The following is a 19,509-nucleotide window of genomic DNA, read 5'->3' on the forward strand; positions in this document are numbered from 1 at the left end:
GGCGGCGGCAGTGGAGGCTGGCTGAGTCCCTCCTCCCAGCAGTGGACCCGTGTTGTCACTGCCCCACCCGCTGGCCTCGGTCACAGCTGAGCTGGGCTGGCTTCACCGCACACCGGGGATTACGCAGATGATGTCACGGAACATTCTGGAGTCTGCGATGTGTTTATTGCAGAGTTTCCTTCTTGTCCGACAGCTGCTGCCCTGGCTCACCCCTCTCACACAAACCCAGGGAAGGCCTCTGGCTGCCGAGTAGATGGACGCACTCCGACTGCATCTTGGCTGCATCCTGATATTCAGAGCAAGATGTTAATGTTTTAAAAAAACACCCAGATATTTTGACTACATGGCATGTGTTTAGATGCTTGGGAATATCTGGGTAGGAAATCTGAAAAACACTGGCCTCAAAATTGGTTTTGAATTTGCGGAAGAGCGTTCAGCCTGGTAGGGGCCGGAGTCGTGGATCTGGGCTCCACGCTGGGTCCCAGCCGCTGCTCCTCAAAGGCGTCAGCGTCCACGGGGGCCTGCAGCCCGGCCCCACCTCATCCTTGACCAGCGGCGCCCTTTCCTTCCCCCAGGGAGAGTGACCTAAACTGCAAACTCCCTGTAAGCTGACATCCCAGGTGCCCACGCGCGTACACGGGAGCCCATCCAGCCTGCATTTCCCACGACGCTGTCGTCCTGTTGGGAACTTGGGACTCTGGAGCCAACCTTCGCCCTAACCCTGCAGAGGCCTCAGCCACCTGGTGCTGCCTGGACAGACCCCCGCCCTGCTGCTGGGCTGGGCCTGGACCCAGCCACAGGGACCCTCCAGCCTCAGCAGAGAGGGGAGAGGTCGTGGTCCTCAGAGCTGCACCTTCCACAGTTTGTTTCCTAAACGACGCAACCGGCTTCTGGGAACGTCTTACGAGCCCCAGTTTTGGGCTGTTTTGCACTTTTAAAGAACTGCAAGCGCCACCCCACAGTTTCAGGCTCACCGGCTGGGGGTACTTTTCCAGGGGGCCCCGATGCTGCCAAGAGTGTTCGGTTCGCTGCGGCGGGTTTCGGGGTAGAAGCGGAATCTCCACCCCGGAGGTTTCGGGTGGGTGGGCAGGGAAGTCGCCCCACGGTGGAATGAGCCTGCCACACTGCACCCGCAGGTGGCTTTGACTTCTAAGAAGGCAAGGGAGCCGGGTTTCCCTGTCCCCGTGAGGGCTTTTCCTCCTGTGGGTCAGCATGCGGCAGGCTGCCCAGACCTCCAAGACGGAGGAGGAGACAAGATGGGGCTCTAAGAAGAGACTGGGACCACCTGCTCTGACACGGTGCCCCTCCCCCTTCCCGAGGAGACGCGCCTGTTTTCAAAAGTGTTATCAGGGCTCAGCGACTGCAGAACGAGTGGTACAAATGTGACTAATTGTGCCTTTCTCAAGACGACAGGGAAGGTGGCTTCTAAGAAAAATGGAAACAGACAAAAAGGACCTACAGTAACCATGGGCGGGTCCTGGGGGCCTCGGACGCTTCCTGAGGGACCAGAAGTTTAAAAAGAGCTGGGCAAAAAGAGGGCTCTGATTTCCGCCCCCGCCGCCCCCACAAGCACTCACGGGACCCTCGCTGGGTGCTCTATCCCGGGCGCTACTCCTCAGCACTGCGGACGCATCAGTGAACAGCAGTCTCAATCCACCTGCGGCTGGCCTTCCAGAGAGGAAGACACGAAGTAGACGGGCCAGTACCAGCCAGACGTGGCCAGGCCACGGGGTTCTCTGGCGTGTTGGGTGTGTGGGCGGCTGGCAAGGGCAGAAGGAGCTGCTGTCGGGAGGCTGGGCGGAGCGGCTGGCGGGCTCGGTGTGAGCACACGGGGCCCCGGAGGAGGTCCAGTCTGGGTGGGGCAGGTGCACGCAGGGTGGGTCCTCAGTGGAGGGGCTGCTGTGGGCGAGGGGAACGGGCGCGTCTGGAGCAGGGAGTGGGAAGGCAGGGTCCAGGGGCCGCGGCCGCGGTCCAGAGCAGGGGCCCAGGACCGAGGCCCGACCGCAGGTGCCGTGGACCAGGCTCGGAGAGCCATGTGGATGGAGCCACGGGGCCGAAGCTGGAAGACAACCGATTGAGAACAAGTAGGACGGCGGGAAGGAGAAGAAGCCGGCGGACCACTCCTCGCAGGGGCTGTGGGGTAAGGATGAGACCGGAAAGGCAGGGCCACGAGAGGGCTGGCCTTGGTTGGCCATCTAAGGACGGGAGAGGAAAGCCTGGCGTGTTCCCAGCTGAGCTTGCCCAGGAACGGGCATGTGGGCCGGAGCAGTGCCGGGCACTGACTGGGGACGTCCACCGGGACCAGGCCGGCAGGGGCGCCCACTTCTGCGGGCTGCGCTGTGGGGATGGCGCGTCCCCCGGGGCGAGGGGCTCACCGTCCCCGCGAAGGGGCAAGGGGAGGAGGTGTTGGCAGGAGACGGGGGGCTACTGAGGCCGCTGGGCTTATAGTCAGGGGTTCGGGGAATTTCCTCCACTACAGAAAATACATTTTCAATAAAAATAAATGAATAACAATGGCAACTACTGTAAAATCAATTACTTATGAAACCGTTCTGTTTGGTAGGATATATATTGGCATAAAACAATTAACGACGTGTAATCGTTACCTATAAAAATCTTTTTTTTTTAGACTTTAGTTTTTTTAATATTTATTTTATTTACTTATTTAGTCTGCTCCAGCTCTGAGCTGCAGCACGTGGGGATCTTCGTTGTGGCACTCGAACTTCTTAGCTGCGACATGCAGACTCTTAGTTGCGGCACGCACGTGGGATCTAGTTCCCGGATCAGGGATTGAACGCAGGTGCTCTGCATTGGGAGCGCGGAGCCCTAACCACTGGACCACCAGGGAAGTCCCCAAAAGTCATTTCTGATTGTTGTATCTCCTCAATGCCATATGCATCTGCACATATACATACAGGTGAAAAGCTACGGTATTCCTCAAACATTTTATTTTTATTTATTTTTAAAAAAAAATATTTAACTTATTTATGTTTGGCTGCGTTGGGTCTTCGTTGCTGTACGTGGGCTTTCTCTAGTTGCAGCAAGCGGGGGCTGCTCTTCATTGTGGTGCACAGGCTTCTCATTGCGGTGGCTTCTCTTGTTGCGGAGCACGGGCTCTAGGCACGTGGGCTCAGTAGTTGTGGCTCGCGGGCTCTAGAGCGCAGGCTCAGTAGTTGTGGCGCACGGGCTTAGTTGCTCCACCGCATGTGGGGTCTTCCTGGACCAGGGCTCGAACCCATGTCCCCTGCATTGGCAGGCGGATTCTAACCCCTGCACCACCAGGGAAGCCCTCAAACATTTTATTTTTAGAATTAAATTTAAAAAGGCTATGTTTTCCATAGTTTTGGTCTGGTGAACAGGTTATTAAAAATCCCATTTAAAGGGGCACAGGTCATCAGAATAGGTACCAACCATCAGAACAGTCCCCAGCCATCAGAACAGGGCGCCAGCAACCCGAATGGATAGGCTGTTAACAGTGTCGCCACTCGACACCAGCCCTAATTCTGATAATCTACATATGCAAAGTGTTTTGCTTTTCTCTTTCAACATTATAACCCAAACATTTTCATTTTTTAAATTTAAAATATTATTAAATACATACATACAATTTCTCTAAAAAGTATTAAAAGACTTCTGTAAAAACACAGTCCTTTGCTCTTCTCCACACGCCCTAGTTCTGCTCCCCAGAAACAACCGTTTTTAAATAATATGCTGTTTACAAACTTTACCCAGTTAATGTCCATTTCCACTTAGGCTGGTGGAAGACTGACTTCTCTCACACTAACATGATCCTTTCCCTGGATTCTCACTATAATTACATCACAATTTTCAATAACCAGCTTATGTATTTTACTGCTGAGCCAGGTAGTATATTATTATCACATTTCTTGTAAACCTTTGGTTTTTCCTGGGTTTACTAATTGAGCTACAATTTTATTTCTTTAGATTTCTATGTACTGAACATTCTGTTTTTCCAAATGTTCCTGTAAATCTTTCAAAGGCCCGGCAGTAAGTCTTCCACAAAGCACACACACACACCTATTGGCCCTGCCCCCTCCCTGCTCTGCCTAGGGCCCCCAGGCCTGGTGCAGAGCTCTGACTCAGCACTTTCCTCCGCCCGGCTGCGTGCCGCTTCCTGGATTCCGTGCCGGCGCTTTCTCGATTTAGCCCTTCATCTTGCTCTCCTGGTAGCACCAGGAGGTGCTTGGGAAGATCATTATTTCAGTCCTTGCATGCCTGCAAGTGTCTTCATTTGAGCCTCATACTTCATAGGTAGTTTGCTTCTTTAGGTACCTAGTATTGCTGTTGATAAAGCCAACACCATTAAAAAAATAAACAGGATTTTGGAATAATTTTAGATTTACAGAAAAGTTGCAAAGATAGTATAAGGTTTCCTGCACCCGTCACTCAGCTTCCCCTGCTCTTGACATCTTACACGATGACTACAGTACATTTGTCAACGTTAAGGAAGTAGCCTGGCGCATCCACTCCACTCCAGACTATTGGATTTCACTTTTTTTCCCTTCAAGTCCTTTTTCCTTCCCCGGATCCCGTCCAGGGACCACGGTGCCCTGTCGTGGCTCCTTCAGCTCCTTTGAGCTGTGGCAGTTCCTCAGTCTTTTTTTTTTTTTAATGACTTGGACAGTCTTGAGGAGCACTGGTCGGGGGTTTTGTAGAACGTTCCTAAATGTGTGTTTGATGTTTTTCTCATGGTTGTACTGGGGTCACGAGTTCTGGGGAAGAATGCCACAGAGAAGCACCTTCTCATCACACCCTATTACAGCTTCCACCAATGATGTTAATCGTGATCACCTGGCCAAGCTAGCGTTTAGGGCCAATACTATCCTCATTTCAGTTTTAGATTGACCTGTTTGTTTTCATCTCCAGAAAATTCAATTTTGATTCCCAGTATTTTCACAATGATAATGGGCCTTTACAAACTGCTGTGTAACATTTAGGATTTTTTTCTTTTCTTCTTAAAGGGTCACTGTCTATTATAGTGCTGGACTGGACATCTTTCTACCTAACCTTTTTCTTTAGGGGGACTATTGCCTTAGGCTAAGCACACCAAAGTGCAAATTGCTGCATGCATCATAAACTGCTGGAGAGCTACGCCCATGGAACCAAACAGTTCTGTAAGCAGACAGAACTTCTCAACCCCCAGGGTTGGTCAGGAGCAGGTGGACCCCAGAGGAGTTCTTGAAATAGACTAGGTCTTCCCAGACTTCCTGGAGGAAGAGAGGGCGGGTCCGCTGAGGGGGGGCCCGGGACTTGTTTTGGAGATGGAGAATCTGCACAAGAGAGCAGACGCTGACCTGCTGCTTGGCTGGGAGGCGACAGTAGCTCTCTGTGTGCATGAGGAAATTTGGGAGTCGTGATCACTGTTTTTTCTCTACTGATGGCAAGACAGAAACACGGAAAAGTGAAACAACTCTTTCATTGGGCAGGACCCAAGAGAACGCTAGGAAGTACGGGTGTGACCCTATAGGTCTCAGCCCGCTCCCCACGGGCGCGCTCATTCTATGGTTTGTGAAGCCGAGGCAGAGACGGGGCAGCCGCATCTGCTCTGTCTTCACCTCTCTCAGAAGCCACGTGAAGGCACGCCAGTATCCCAGAGGCCCTGGAGCAATGTCAGAAGAGGGCTTTCTCTGTGAAAAGAAACAGGCCTGACCTTTGGCTCAGTCCAGCTCCCTCTTCAGGGGGTCACGTCTGGTGGAAACACAGGGAGATCTCAGGAGAGATCTCGTGTGAAGAACACACATCTGACGCCGACTTGCTCGGGGTCCCTGAGCCCCAGTTTCAAAGTGAGTGGGCTTTCTAGATGAGAAGAGACCAGGCGCCAGGCTCTGAGGGCAAGGCTGACAGTGTTTGTGGATGGGGTGAAAGGAGCTTTTGCAACTCGTCCAGACAGGCACCCGAGCCAGGACTCAGCTCGTAAAGTCTCGCCAATTCCTCCTCTCCCCGTCTCCACATATTTCTTCATGCCCCACCTTTTCTGAGTTAGTTTATATTTAAAAACAAAATAAAACTAAGAAAAACAGAGGCATCACTCCTCCCCCCACCCTTGGCCCCGGAAAGATGGCAGCTCCCAGGGTCTCTGTGTGGAGTTGGGCCTTGACCCTCCGTCTGACAAGAGTCTGGGTCTGAGATCCTGTTTATGGCCATGGGGCCTTTTCATCTTGAGGAAGCAGTTTGTTGTCCCTTTTCCAAAATAGCTGCTGCAGGAATCGGCTGTATTTTTAGGATGCAGGAAGGGCTTGGGGCTGAACTTGCGCGTTTTTCACGGCCTGCTAGCGTCCTACTGTCCTCAAAGACAGGTCTTCAGTCAGGTCAGAGGGAGTAAGAAGCATCGCCTAGAATCAAGTGTCGCAGGGGTGAGAGTGCCCCGGTGGGTGTCCTCTGTCTTCCTGAGACTCCCTCTCTCTGTGGAGGATTTATTATCCTATGTTATGATTTCTCACCCACGGGCCTGGCCATTAGCAATATTATTTAACAAAACTAGAAAACAGTCCAATAAATTTCAGGAGAATTCAAAACAAGGAGCTTGTTCTAAAATGAGACTCAAGTGAGAGTACCAGTTCAGCATATGCGTGTTGGACACTTGAGGACTTGTGGTTAAACCCAGCATCATCCGGGATGAGAAGATTTAGGGCCGGGAGGAATTGCAGGCACAGCAGGGACTGTGGAGCAGGAGTGATCCTAAGAGCGATGGCCAAGGACACCCGCCTCCCTCCTTGAGATACACAGTCATGAGGTGTGAAGGGCACACGCATCACAGGCGCCAAGTGATAGGGCTGGAGCGGATGCTGTAACAACAGGGAGAGATTGTGTCCTTTCCCCTGGTTATGCGCAACGTGGAATTCCAGTTTCAGCAATGAGCTTAGTCTTCCCTGCTCAGAATCCAGTAGCACTTGGACTTGGCACCGTGCAGGGAACTATCGATGTCATGCCTGGAGCGTGGTTCCCCAGCCCTTCCACTGAGAGTCACTGAACACCACGCCTTGTGTAAGCGCCGATGCCCGTAGACAGAGTAAATCGATGTCCTCCCCTAACGTGTGCTGGGTGAGCACCCTGCAGACCTCGCTTCTCAGCAGTTAAGGGCCACATACATCACCCGGGGAACTTGTTACTTAGATACTGACAGCAGGTTAGGGAGGCCCTGGTTCTGCGCTTCTAACAGACTCCCAGGTGAGTCGATGCTGTTAGCTGGGGACTGCGCTGGGTACCCAGGTGGTGGAGCACCTTGTCGGCAGCTCAGAGGGTGGATAACATCCCTTCCACGTGGACAGTGCAGCCGGACTGCCGAAAGGAGGCAAGTAAGTGGATGGGTCAGTTAACTTACAGGAGTGTCTAGTACAGAGCTGGAGACAAAACCAGCTGAGACAGATGAAGTGTCCACCCTTTCGGAGTCTGCAGCCTGGAGAGGGGGCTGTGCGGGCAGATACTCCATCCTGACTAAGCCGGTGGGGAGGGGCCAAGCATCATATGAGCAGTGAGCCCACCCGAGGCAGAGGGAGACAGGGCTGAGGGTCGGGTGGGCTCCTGCGGACAAGGTTTTATTGGCGGGGCTGGGGGGAGTCCTCCTCTGGGGCTTGAAAGAGAAGAAGGATTTAGAAGATGCTCGGGAGATGGAGAATGCAGGCTCCCTCCCTGCCCAGCACAGACGGGAGGGGAGCCACGTGGAGCCACGGTGGGGACCTCAGGCCTCCTTGTGTCCCGAGGGCAGAGGGAAGCCCAGCAGCGCTCTTCCCCCTTCCAGCTCTCTGAGGGCAGGTGGCCGCCCCCTCATGTTCCGAGGTCTCTGGTGGAGGGAAACACCTCCCTCAGGGGCTTGCAAGTGTTGCCTTCTTTCCTGCTGAGGCTCGCCCTCATCATGAGCTCTGGGGCCTCTGGGTTCCTGGACTGGGTATGAAGCCAGAGCGTCCACAGTCGTGCAGCCTCCACGCACACGTCCCTGCGTCCAACCTGCCTGTCCGGGCTCCTCCTGGGCCCGCTGCTGTCTTGACACTCCGGGGCGGAGGAGACTCGTCCAGCCTCGTCGGGTCGTGTTTGGGGCGCACTGGCTCTGGGCCCCGTGCGAAGCTGGAAGCAGGAAGGCGGGGGTGGAGCGCCTCAGACCCCGCCTGGACAGGTAAAGGGGCTGCCGAGCTCCAAGGGGTCTGTCCTCACTTCCTCTTACAGCGCGAGGGAAGAGGCCGCTGGGGCCTGAGGTCTCAGCGTCGCCTCAGGAGGAGGAATCTAAGTGTGACGGAGGACCAAGTCCCTCCAGGGCAGGACCTGCTCGCTGCAGCCCGATTCCAACCTGGCCCCCAGCCTGCAGGAGGTGACCCGCCTGCCGCGGGCGCATCCCAGCCACTGGCGCGGCGCCAGGTGTCGCTACCAGGAGGACCTTCGGGGCTTTGCTGGTGGGACTCAGAGCACAGGCTTTGGTTTGGTTACGGCTGCACGGATTATTCCAAGTCCCCCAGGCACTTCCCAGGGGCCCTGGGCCCAGAAAGGACAGAGCGTGTCCTTAGGGTTGTTGCTGTCCAGTGCGCATGGGTGGGGGAGTAGGGGGGGAACGTGTCGTTTTTGCGGGGGCGGTCGTCGTCGTGGGGGGGGACGTCGTCATGAAGGGACGTCGTCGTGAGGGGATGTCGTCGTGGGGGGAGACGTAGTCGTGGGGGGTGGACGTCGTCGTGGGGGGTGGACGTCATCGTGAGGGTACGTCGCCTTGGGGGGACGTCGTCGTCGTGGGGGGCACGTCAGGAAGGGCAGGGGACACGTGCTCAGCCAGGGCGCGCTGCGCAGGACGGCGTCCACGGAGAGCTTGTTTGGCGGCCCCGCGGCTAAGGGAGCCCGAGGAGCCCAGAGCATTGAGCCTGCGCAGGTCCCGCGGGATAGTGCGCACAGCCTGAGGGTACCGTCGCTTCGGGCGCGGGCCACTGTGCGCGTGCGCCACTCACTGTGTGCGTGCGCGTGCGCGGCCCCGCCCCACAGCGTGCGCTCTCTGCAGCGTCTGCTGAACGCCACCCAGACTGCGGTGGTGGGCGGGCCGGACAGCACACCTCACAGAGAGGAGGGAGGGTTCTGTGCTCTCCCGAACCCCGTTCCCCACCATCAGACACCTTTGAGATCGGGGCAGCGAAAGCCGAGACCTCGGGAGTCGAGGGCCGCCCCGCACGTGGCTGGACCCGAGTGTCCATTCCATCCCCCGCCAGTGAGGACGCCTGTTCTTCCTCCAGCTTCCAGGAAGGACAAGAGGGGCCAAGGTGGACGAGGAGGGGCAAAGGGGGATGAGGGGCACGGGCGGGGGGACCATAGGGGATGAGGCAGGACCAGGAGGACAGGGGTGGGGGCGACGAGGTGCGTAGAAGCCCAGTGGGCTCGGGCGTGCTCGGCGTACCCGGGCCCTCCTGCAAGGTCCTGCTCAGAACAGCGTTGAGAACACTGAAGAGGTGCGACGTGCTGCCCCCAAATGTGAAGTGAACCCCTAATGCAGTAACCCGTTCTCCCTAAGAATGGGGAGTTGGGGAAGTGGAGCAGCTCCTTGGGGGGCAGTGCCTGGGCCCGGTGTGGGCTCCGGGAGGGGTGGTCACCTGCAGAGAACTGTGTTTTACCTTCCTGAACAAACTGGTTTTTCTCCCTCTTGTCCCAAATAGAATGAGCAGAAGGTCTTCCCGCAAGCGTCCAGAATGACATAGGCCTGGGCAGCATCTGTGTGCCCTCAGGCAGCCCTCATCACCGCTCTGGGCCTCAGGGTCTCTGCTGTAAATTGAAGCGCCCCGGGCTCCCATGGGTCTGACTCTAGAAGTGGAGCTGCCAGGTCAAGAGCAGTGACCTTTAACATTTGTATAGCTGCTGTTAAATGGGTCGTCAAAACAGGTTTGCACCAACTTAAACTCCCACTGGTGACAGTTCCAGTTTATTTAAGCACTTCAACACCACAAAATATCGATTTTTAATAACCTTAATGAATGAATGAATGAAATTAATGAATTAGTTAACTTAATGAATGCATGTTAATATAATGGTGAAAAGTTGTCTCGCTCTATCAGTCTCTTGCTGCGTAACAGTCCAACCAAAAGCTTAGTGGCCTAAAATGACAACCATTTTATTTCTGAGCCGTTTGGGCTGGGCTCAGCTGGGCAGTTCTGGTGGCCTCACCTGGGGACCTCACACAGTGCCACTGGCTGGGTGGGGTGGGGGGCGTCCCAGGAGTCTCACCTGAGGGGTTTGGCTATGCTCCACAAAGCTTCTCACCCTCCAGAAGGCAAAACTCACGCTCAGCACACCTTGGCTTGCTGGTATCCTGTTGGCCAAAGCGCGTCAGATGGCCAAGGCCTGGAGGCGGGGCCTGCTTCCTCGGGACAGTGATGTACCTTCTGCCATCTGCCAGCCAGCTCTGATGGCGTGTCACATTGCGCCTAATTTACTGTTTGTGAGTTTATAGCACCTTTTCTATGGTTATAGCTGTTTGTTTATCCATTTTCAGTGACAGCTTATGTCTTTTGTTCATTTTTCTGTCATTCTGCTGCTTTTTTATTAATTTGTAGGTCTTATATCTGTTACTTCCTTTTCATATCCCTCAGTCTTGTTTCTGTGACTGGGCCTGCAGAGTCTGTGGCCAGGGCGGCATGCTCACATGCCGTGGGCTGGGGGCCTTCATTCCCGTCCTCTTGAGGGTTCTGTCTACTTGGCGGCGGCCTCCACAGTGGGCGCTTTCAGCGGAGCTTTGTGACCTAGCCTTGGAAGTCTACTCCACCATTTCCCAAGTGTCCTGCCCATTACCTAGGCCAGCCCTACCCAGTGTGGGAGGGGGCTACACGGGGTGAACCCCAAGGGTGGGTAACTGGGGCCAGCCCTGAGGTTGGCTACCACATCATCTAAGTTGCAAGTAGTGAATATCTTCCCTTTTTTGTTTTCTCTTTCAACAAAGGTCACTGCCTACAGATCTGTCATCTTTTTATTTGTGAATTCTCAGTTGGTGTGCTAAGGAAGGCTTTTTTCACCTGAAGATTATAAAAGTTTCAGGCAACAGTTGAGAAGCAGCATCACAGAGGCATCTTTGTAATCTTCCTTGTTCACATCTGAATAGTCATCATGGATCCTCATGTCCACAATTTATTTTATCCTTGGAACAAACCCAGAGGCAAGATATTTTTATTATTCTCCATTTACATTTGGGGAAACTGAGGTTCAGGGTGATACACGGATTTACTCATGCACAAAATGAGTCGGAGGCAAAGCCGAGACCATAGTTAATCCATCAGTTGACAATTGTATGTTTAGGTGCTGAGTCAGCCCTAGGCTCTCCTGGCTGGTTGTAGGGTCTGCTCTTCTTCTGACTGGGCACAGAGGGTAAGTTCGGGCACCTGTACTGCCAGTTTCCCAGAAGGGTGGCTCCCAGGCCCTCTGGCTGGGTCCTGGGCGCTCCTGGCCTCCAGAAGCCTTGTCAGCCGAGAACTCAGTTCCGCCTTCCAGGTGGCTAAGGTTTTGACTCAAGAGACGGTCTTCTCTGCCAGTCTCAGTGTCACTGTGGTCTCTGGGCAGCCAGAGAGTGCGTGCCTGAGTGCAGCCTGGGTCCTGCCCACATACACAGCTACACTCATTTTAGCTGGAAGCCTGCATTAAGATGACCATGTTACCAGATGCCGTATTCAACAGACCGGGTCGTGTGTTACTCCTGCTTGCTTCACGTCGGAGTTTCTTCTTCCTACACGTGCATCAGAGCCAACCAGGAAATGCTAAGAGCAACGCGTTAGGCTGGGGACCACATACCCCAAAGTTGGTGTAGGAGTTTTGGGGTGGTGCCAAGCGTTTGGGACATGCAGAGCCTAACAAGACAGAGTCGCCACAAAGCCAGTGAAGTTGAAACTTCCCAGCCCCTCACTTGCACAGGCCCTTCTAAGACCCTGAAGGAATTTTATGTTCATGATTTTGAATGTTCCTAACGAGGGGGCTCCCAAGTTACATGTTTCAGGCGCTCCAAAATCTGATCTGCCTCTGCCTTTAGGTGTGCAAGTCACATTTAGATTTTTCTGTTCCTTAGCTGGCTTCTTCCAACCATAGCCTATAATAGACATGGCAGATGGTTTTCGTCTGATATGCTAATTTTAAATAACTTGGTTGGAGCTACCTGGAGTGTAGAAGGATTCTGAGGGAGGCTATCGCTCAGCAGCAGGGGGAGCAGGGACTGATTAGGAATGTCTGCCTTGGGTGCAGAAATAGGAGGCAGGTGCTAGCAGGTCAGGTTATTTATATCCTGTATAGAATTCTGTTTACAGTTTTTACAGTCTATAGACCAGGAGTTGGTAAATTTTTATCTGTAAAGGGCTAGAAAGGAAATATTTTAGGTTTGCAAGCCATATAGTCTCTGTTGTAGGTGAAATAGACAATTGTGTGTGTTCCAATAATACTTTACTTACAAAAACAGGCTGCTGGCCACATTTGGCTCACACGCCATAGTTTGCTGACCTGTGCATTAGACTATTGGGTTGATCCTTTACTCTGCAGGATATCCGTGCACAAACTAAAAAATGCGTATGAAATTGACTTTGTCTCAGCCAGAAAGACTTACTTAGTCTAGAGGACGACTATTCATCTAAGTCTTATTTTATTTAGGTACCTAGTGTGCAAAATGGATTAGGCTGTAATTATTCACATTAAGTGGACTTCTGTTTGCAAAAGGATTTATGAGGGTTTTTTTAAAGAAAGAATTGTTCTTCCAGCACATGTGGATGTCTGTTTACTGCTTTACGGAGAGCCCAAGAGACAGAGAAACCAAATCTAAAACCTTTGGAGTCTCCCCACTTATAAGCCAACCAGAACTGAAAATAAAGGCAGTTTCCATGCAAGTCAATGAGAAAATAATTGCACCAAAATCCAATTTTCAAAACTGTCTCTGGTGGTCTGGTTCTGGGTAAAATGGAGTAATTGCACCCACCCTGCCACTGCTGCTCACTGCAGCTACCTTGACCTTGACAGGGGCTTGGAGCAGCAGTGAGGGACTCTGAAAAGTAAGTCACGTAACTGGCAGTGAGCTTACCTTTGTTCCTTTCTGTTGTCCCCATCTTTACTGACTGTAGCCTCAAGCTGAATAGTGGACACGGGACAGACGGAAAGAACCCAGAAGCCTCTAATCCTGGCTCATGGAGCAGGAGACGCGACTCCTAATGTCCACTCAGCGTGGCGAAACCCTGTTTTTCCCTTGTCCTCATGTTTTCTGTTCCTTGGCCCCAAGCTGTCCCTTGGTAGCTGCTGTGGCAGCAACAGCAGAAGGAGCTTCCACACCTGGTGCTCTAGAGAATGGGAGCTTCCTTTCTGTCTTGAGGGCTGAGGTGACAGGAGGGCACGCGAATGCCACTGCTCCGTCCTGTCTGTCCTTTGGGCACTTGGCCCCAGACTGGCCTGTGTGTGGGGCACACATGCAACAGACCTGCAGAAGCTTGAAAATTGAACTGACATTAGAACCACAGCCCACAGAAGGCAGGTTGGAGCTTGTAGCTTGAATCCAGCCAGCCAGTTCAACCTCCGGCTAACTCAAAAATAACATTCTCCAGAGTACTTAAAGAAGATTCAAAGTCTCATGACACAATACTCAAGAGGTTTAGGATATAATAAAATGTTACTTGGCACGTGGAGAATCAGGATAATCACAACTATCATGGGGAAGAACAAATCAACAGATCTCAGTGCTACGAGGACGGAGATGTCGGAATTGTTTGAGAAAGACTCTAAAGCAGCCGCTATGCGAACATCCTGAGAAGCGAACACTCGCGGATGGAAGGCGGGGAGTCTCAGCAAAGAGACAGAAGGTATAAAGGAGAACCACGTGGACACTTTAGAACTGAAAAACACTCACGGATGGAAGGCGGGGAGTCTCAGCAAAGAGACAGAAGGTATAAAGGAGAACCACGTGGACACTTTAGAACTAAAAAACACTCGCGGATGGAAGGCGGGGAGTCTCAGCAAAGACAGAAGATATACAGGAGAACCACGTGGGCACTTTAGAACTAAAAAACACTCACGGATGGAAGGCGGGGAGTCTCAGCAAAGAGACAGAAGGTATACAGGAGAACCACGTGGACACTTTAGAACTGAAAATACGTGAACTGAAATGAACAGGCACACACCTCTCAGGATGTGGTCAATAACAGAGTGGACAGAGGAGAGAGTTGGTGGACTTGAAGAGAGATACAGTTATCCAAGCTGAGCAACAGAGAGAAAAAAGATTTTTAAAAAAGGAGTGAGCCCCAGAGACCTGTGGGACATGACCGAAGGTCTAGCATTTGTGTCATGGGGTCCCAGCAGGAGAGGAAGGAGCCCAGGGAAGGAAATATCTGGAGAAGTATTTTCTATTGCCAGGTGATGGATTACCACAAACCTAATGGCTTAAAACAACACCATTTATTGTCCTGTTCTCTGTGGGTGAGAAGTTGGGCTCACCTGGCTGGGTCCTCTACTCAGGGTCTCACCTGGCTGAAATCGAGGTCCCACCTTCCTTGTGGAGTGTCTGCTGGGGTCTGCTCTCAGTTACTGGAGGCTGCCTGTGTTCCTGCCCCTCCCCATCTCAGAGTTAGCAACAGAGGATCACCCTTGTATCAAAGCCCCATTATGATTCCAGTGTTTCCAGGAAAAGCCCAGTTTCTTTTTAATGGCTTTCTTGATTAGGTCAGGCTCATTCAGGATAATCTTCCTTTCTTTTTCTTTTTTTCTTTCTTTTTTTTTTTTGGCTGCGTTTGTTCTTTTTGTTGCTGCGCGCGGGCTTTCTCTAGTTGCAACGAGTGGGGGCTGCTCTTCGTTGTGGTGTGCGGGCTTCTCATTGTGGTGGCTTCTCTCTTGTTGCAGAGCACGGGCTCTAGGCCTGCGGGCTTCAGTAGTTGTGGCTCACGGGCTCAGTAGTTGTGGCTCGAGGGCTCTAGAGCGCAGGCTCAGTAGTTGTGGCACATGGGCTTAGTTGATCCACGGCCTGTGGGATCTTCCCGGACAAGGGCTCGAACCCATGTCCCCTGCATTGGCAGGCGCATTCTTAACCACTGCGCCACCAGGGAAGTCCCAATCTTCCTTTCTTAAGGTCAGTTGATTTCAACTTTAACTATAGCTCAAAATCCCTACACACCAGCACCTAGATTAATGTTTGATTGAATAATTGTGAGAAGGTGAGTATAGAACAGGGAGCAGGAATCAGGGGGCCAAGTTAGAATTCTGCCAACCATACAAATAATGACTGAAAATTCCCCAAATTTGGCAAGAAAACTCCCCCAGATCTACACATTCAAGAGGAAGAGTAACTCCAAACAGGATAAACTCAAAGAAATCCATGCCAAGACACATTATAATCAAACTTCTGAAAACTAAAGATAAAGAAAAAACCTTGAAGACAGCCAGATAAAAGCTACACCTTACCTACAGGGAAAAGCAATAAGAGTAACAGTGGCTTTTTTATCAGGAATTTTGAGGTCCAGAAGGAAGCAGCATAATATTTTTCAAGTGCTGAGAGAAAAAAAAACTATCAACACAGAATTCTGGGTCCCTCAGTAATGAAGGTAAAAATACAGGCATATTCCAATAAAGGAAAACTAAGAGAACTTTGCCATCAGACCTACTTCAAAAGAATTGCTAAAGTAAGTGCTTTGGACATAAGGGAAATGGCACCAGGAGGAAAATGGAACTCCAGTTCATAAAGAAGAGCAGCAGAGATGGTAAGTACCTGAGCAAATATACTAGATTCTTCTTCTCCTCTGGAGCTCTTTAAAGTATGTTTATGAAAACAAAACTCATAACACCATCTCACGGGGTTTTTGGTGCACCCAAGTGAAATACAACATAAAGAAGGGAGAGTAAGGACTTACCTAGTAGTCCAGTGGTTAAGATTCCATGCTTCTAATCCAGTGGGTGTGGGTTCGAGTCCTGATGGGGGAACTAAGATCCCACATGCTGTGCAGAGTGGCTAAAAAATAAAAATGATTTTAAAAAAAAGAAAAGGGAGAGTAAAAGGACCCTATATGAGGCAGGATTTCTACTTTCCACCCAAAATGGCAAAATACTGATTCTAATTAGACTGTGAAAAGTTAAGTATGTACATTGTAATCCTTAGAGCAACTACTAATAACACTAGTCAAAGAGATATAGTTAACACACAATAGATAAAATGGAGTTATAAAAAGTTCAAATAACCCACAAGAACGCAGGAAAGGGGAAGTGAAAGGGTGTAAAACATAGGGAACAAACAGAAGACAAATTAGAAACTGGTAGCTCTAAGTCCAAACCTAATAGTTACATTAAATGTTAATAATCTAAACACAGCAGTTAAAAGGCAGATTGTTAGAAAGGTTGAAAAACATGACCCAACTATATGTCATCTACAAGAAGCTCCCTTCAAATATAATGATATAGGGAGGTTAAAAGTAAAAGGATAGAAACATATACAGTGCAAACATTAATTAAAAGAAGGAGTGGCTATACCAATATTAGACAAAGTAGACTTCAGAGCAAAGAAAATCTCCAGAGATAAAGAGGAACATTACATAATAATAAAAGGGCCAATTCACCAAGAAGACGTAACAATCCTAAAAGTGTATGCACCTAACTTCAGAGTTTCAAAATACATGAAGTAAAAATAACAGAGCTGAAAGGGAAATACACAAATATACAATTATAATTGAAGACCTCAGCACTCTCCTTTCAATAATTGATAGAACTAGTGGACAAAAACTTTGCAAAGATACAGAAGACCTGAACGGCAACATCAACCAACAGTATCAAATTGATATTTATGTAGCATAACTGAACAATAGAAAACACATTATATTCAAGTGCACATGAATCATCAACCAAGACAGACTGTATTCTGGGTCAAAAAATGAACCTTAAGACATTGAACAGAATTGAAATTATACGAAGTATGTTCTCTGACCTTAATGGAATTAAACTAGAAGTCAATAAAAAAGAGAGAACATGAAAATCTCAAAATACTTTAAAATCAAACAAAACACTCCTAAGTAATCCTTGGGTTGAAGAGGAAGTCTCAAGAGAAATTACAAAATATTGAGAAATTAGGAAATATTAGAAAACTGTATGAAAATGAAAATACAGTATATCAAAATTTGTGGTTGCAGTCAATTCTTAGAGGGGAAAGTAGAGCATTCAATGTTTGTATTAGAAAAAAGAACTCAAAACAAAAGATTATTGTTAAGCTTCAAATCTAACAAATTTGAAAAAAAGAGCAAAATAAATGTAAGGAATTAATATAAGAGCAGAAATAAAATTGAAAACATAAAGACAATTTAGAAGAACCAATGATCCCATAAACTGGCCCTTTGAGATGATTAACTGATCAAAATTCTTGCAATACTGACAAGAACAAAGGCAAAGACAAAGAAAAAAAGAGAGAAGACACAATAGTGATATCAGGAACGAAAGAGGAGGTGTCAGTACAGAACCTGCAAACCTTAAATGGATAAGCAGAATGCTATGAACTCCAGACCCAGATGATTTCATTGTCAAATCCTACCAAAAACTTAAAGAAAAAAAAACATCAATCCTACAAAAATAACTCTCAGAAAACAGAAGAGGAAAAAAAATCGCTCAACCCCTTTTACGAGGCCAACATTATGCTGATACCAAAACCAGACAAAGACAGTATAAGAAAACTACAGGTCGATATCCTTTATGAATATGGGTTCAAAAATCCTTAAAAAAAATTAGTGAATGAATCCATATTTAGATACAGATATATTGCGACCAAGTGAAGCTTATTGTTGGAATGCAAGCGTGGTTCAATAGTCAGAAATCAATCCACATAATCTGTCATATTAACAGTTTAAAGAAGAAAAACTACACAATCATATCAGCTGGCACACTAAGAGCTTTAAACAACATTTAGCGCCCATTCATGACAAACTCTCAGTAAGCCAGGGTCAGTAGGGGATTTCCTCATCCTGATAAAGGGCAGATACGAAAAAACAAAAACAAAAAACCAAACCTACAGTTAACCTTATACTTAATGGTGAAAGACTGATTAATGCTTTTACCCCAAGATTGGGATGAAGATGAGGACGTCCACTCTCCTTTCTCCTATTCAACATTGTATTGGAAGCACTAGCCAGGGCAGGAACAGGCATGCAGATTGGAAAAGAAGAAATAAAACTATTCCTATTCATAGACAATGTAACTGTCTACGTATAAAACCCCAAGAAATACACAGAAAAAAATCTCTTAGAACTAATATGTGAGTTTAGCAAGCTTATAAGACACAAGGTCAATGTATATATGTGTGTATATATATATATATATCCTAATCTAGAGTAGAATCAATAATGACAACTGAAATTAAAATAAGAATACCACTTATAAGATCACCAAAACGTGAAATATTTAGTCACAGATCTAACAAAATATGTATAGGATCTGCATATTGAAAACTACAAAATGTTACTGAAATCAAAGGACTAAATGAATGAAGACACATACTATATTTATCAATTGGAAAACTCAATGTAGTAAGCATGTCAATTCTCCACAAATTAACTACATGGTTAATGCAATTCCACTATAAATCCCAGACATATTTTGCATGTAGATATAGAGAAGCCAATTTTAACATTTATATGGAACAAGAAAACTAGAATAGACAAATGATTTTGAAAAAGTATAATAAAGTTGAAGGAATCATACTATCCAATTTTAAAAGCTATGGTAACTTAGTATGAGATTGGCAAAGATAGATATATAGATCAACAGAACAGAATAGATAGTCCAGAAATAGACCCACACAGGCAAGGCCAAGAGACTTTGGCAGAGGTTCAAAGGCAATTCAATGGAGAATAGCCTTTTGAACAAACATGACACCAAAAGCACAATCCTTTAAAAACATTGGATTGGACTTTATTGAAATGAAAAACTTTTGTTCTGTGAAGAGAATGAAAAGACAAGCTACAGAGTGGCAGAAAATATTTGCAAGTTACGAATTCAACAAAGATCCCATCACACATCTGAATGGCTGAAGTAAAAAATACTGGCAACACCAAGTGCAGATGAGGACGTGGGTCTGGATCATTCACGCGTCTCTGGTGGGAATGCAGAACGGATCAGCCGCTTTGGAACACAGAAGGGTGGTTTCTTAGTGTTTAACGTGGCCATTCCGCATGATTCAGCAATCGGTATTTACTGTGGAGAAATGAAAACTTATGGTCACCCCTGTACGTGAATGTTTACAGCAGTTGTATTCATAATTGACAAAAACTGGAAACAACTCAAATGTTCTTCCCTGGGTAAAGAGATAAACTGTGATCCATCCACACCATGAACACCACTCAGCAGTGAGGAACAGTGGACGCTGCCAACAAATTGTCGCTTGCCCTCTGCTTCTACAAGGATTTGGTCGCAAGCTGCCGCCACCGCTGACTTTCAACACCCCCTGAAAGGAGCTCAGGGTGGAGAGCAGAGTGAGGCACTTGTGCTCTGGGAAAAACTGGCTGAACAGGCCTTCAGATAGTTAGATACTTTCAGGAGAAGATTTTATGAGCT

The sequence above is a fragment of the Aethalodelphis obliquidens genome, unplaced genomic scaffold (assembly GCF_003676395.1).
Source record: "Aethalodelphis obliquidens isolate GAN/ISIS:26980383/991018 unplaced genomic scaffold, ASM367639v1 scaffold3, whole genome shotgun sequence".
Classification (NCBI taxonomy): domain Eukaryota; kingdom Metazoa; phylum Chordata; class Mammalia; order Artiodactyla; family Delphinidae; genus Aethalodelphis; species Aethalodelphis obliquidens.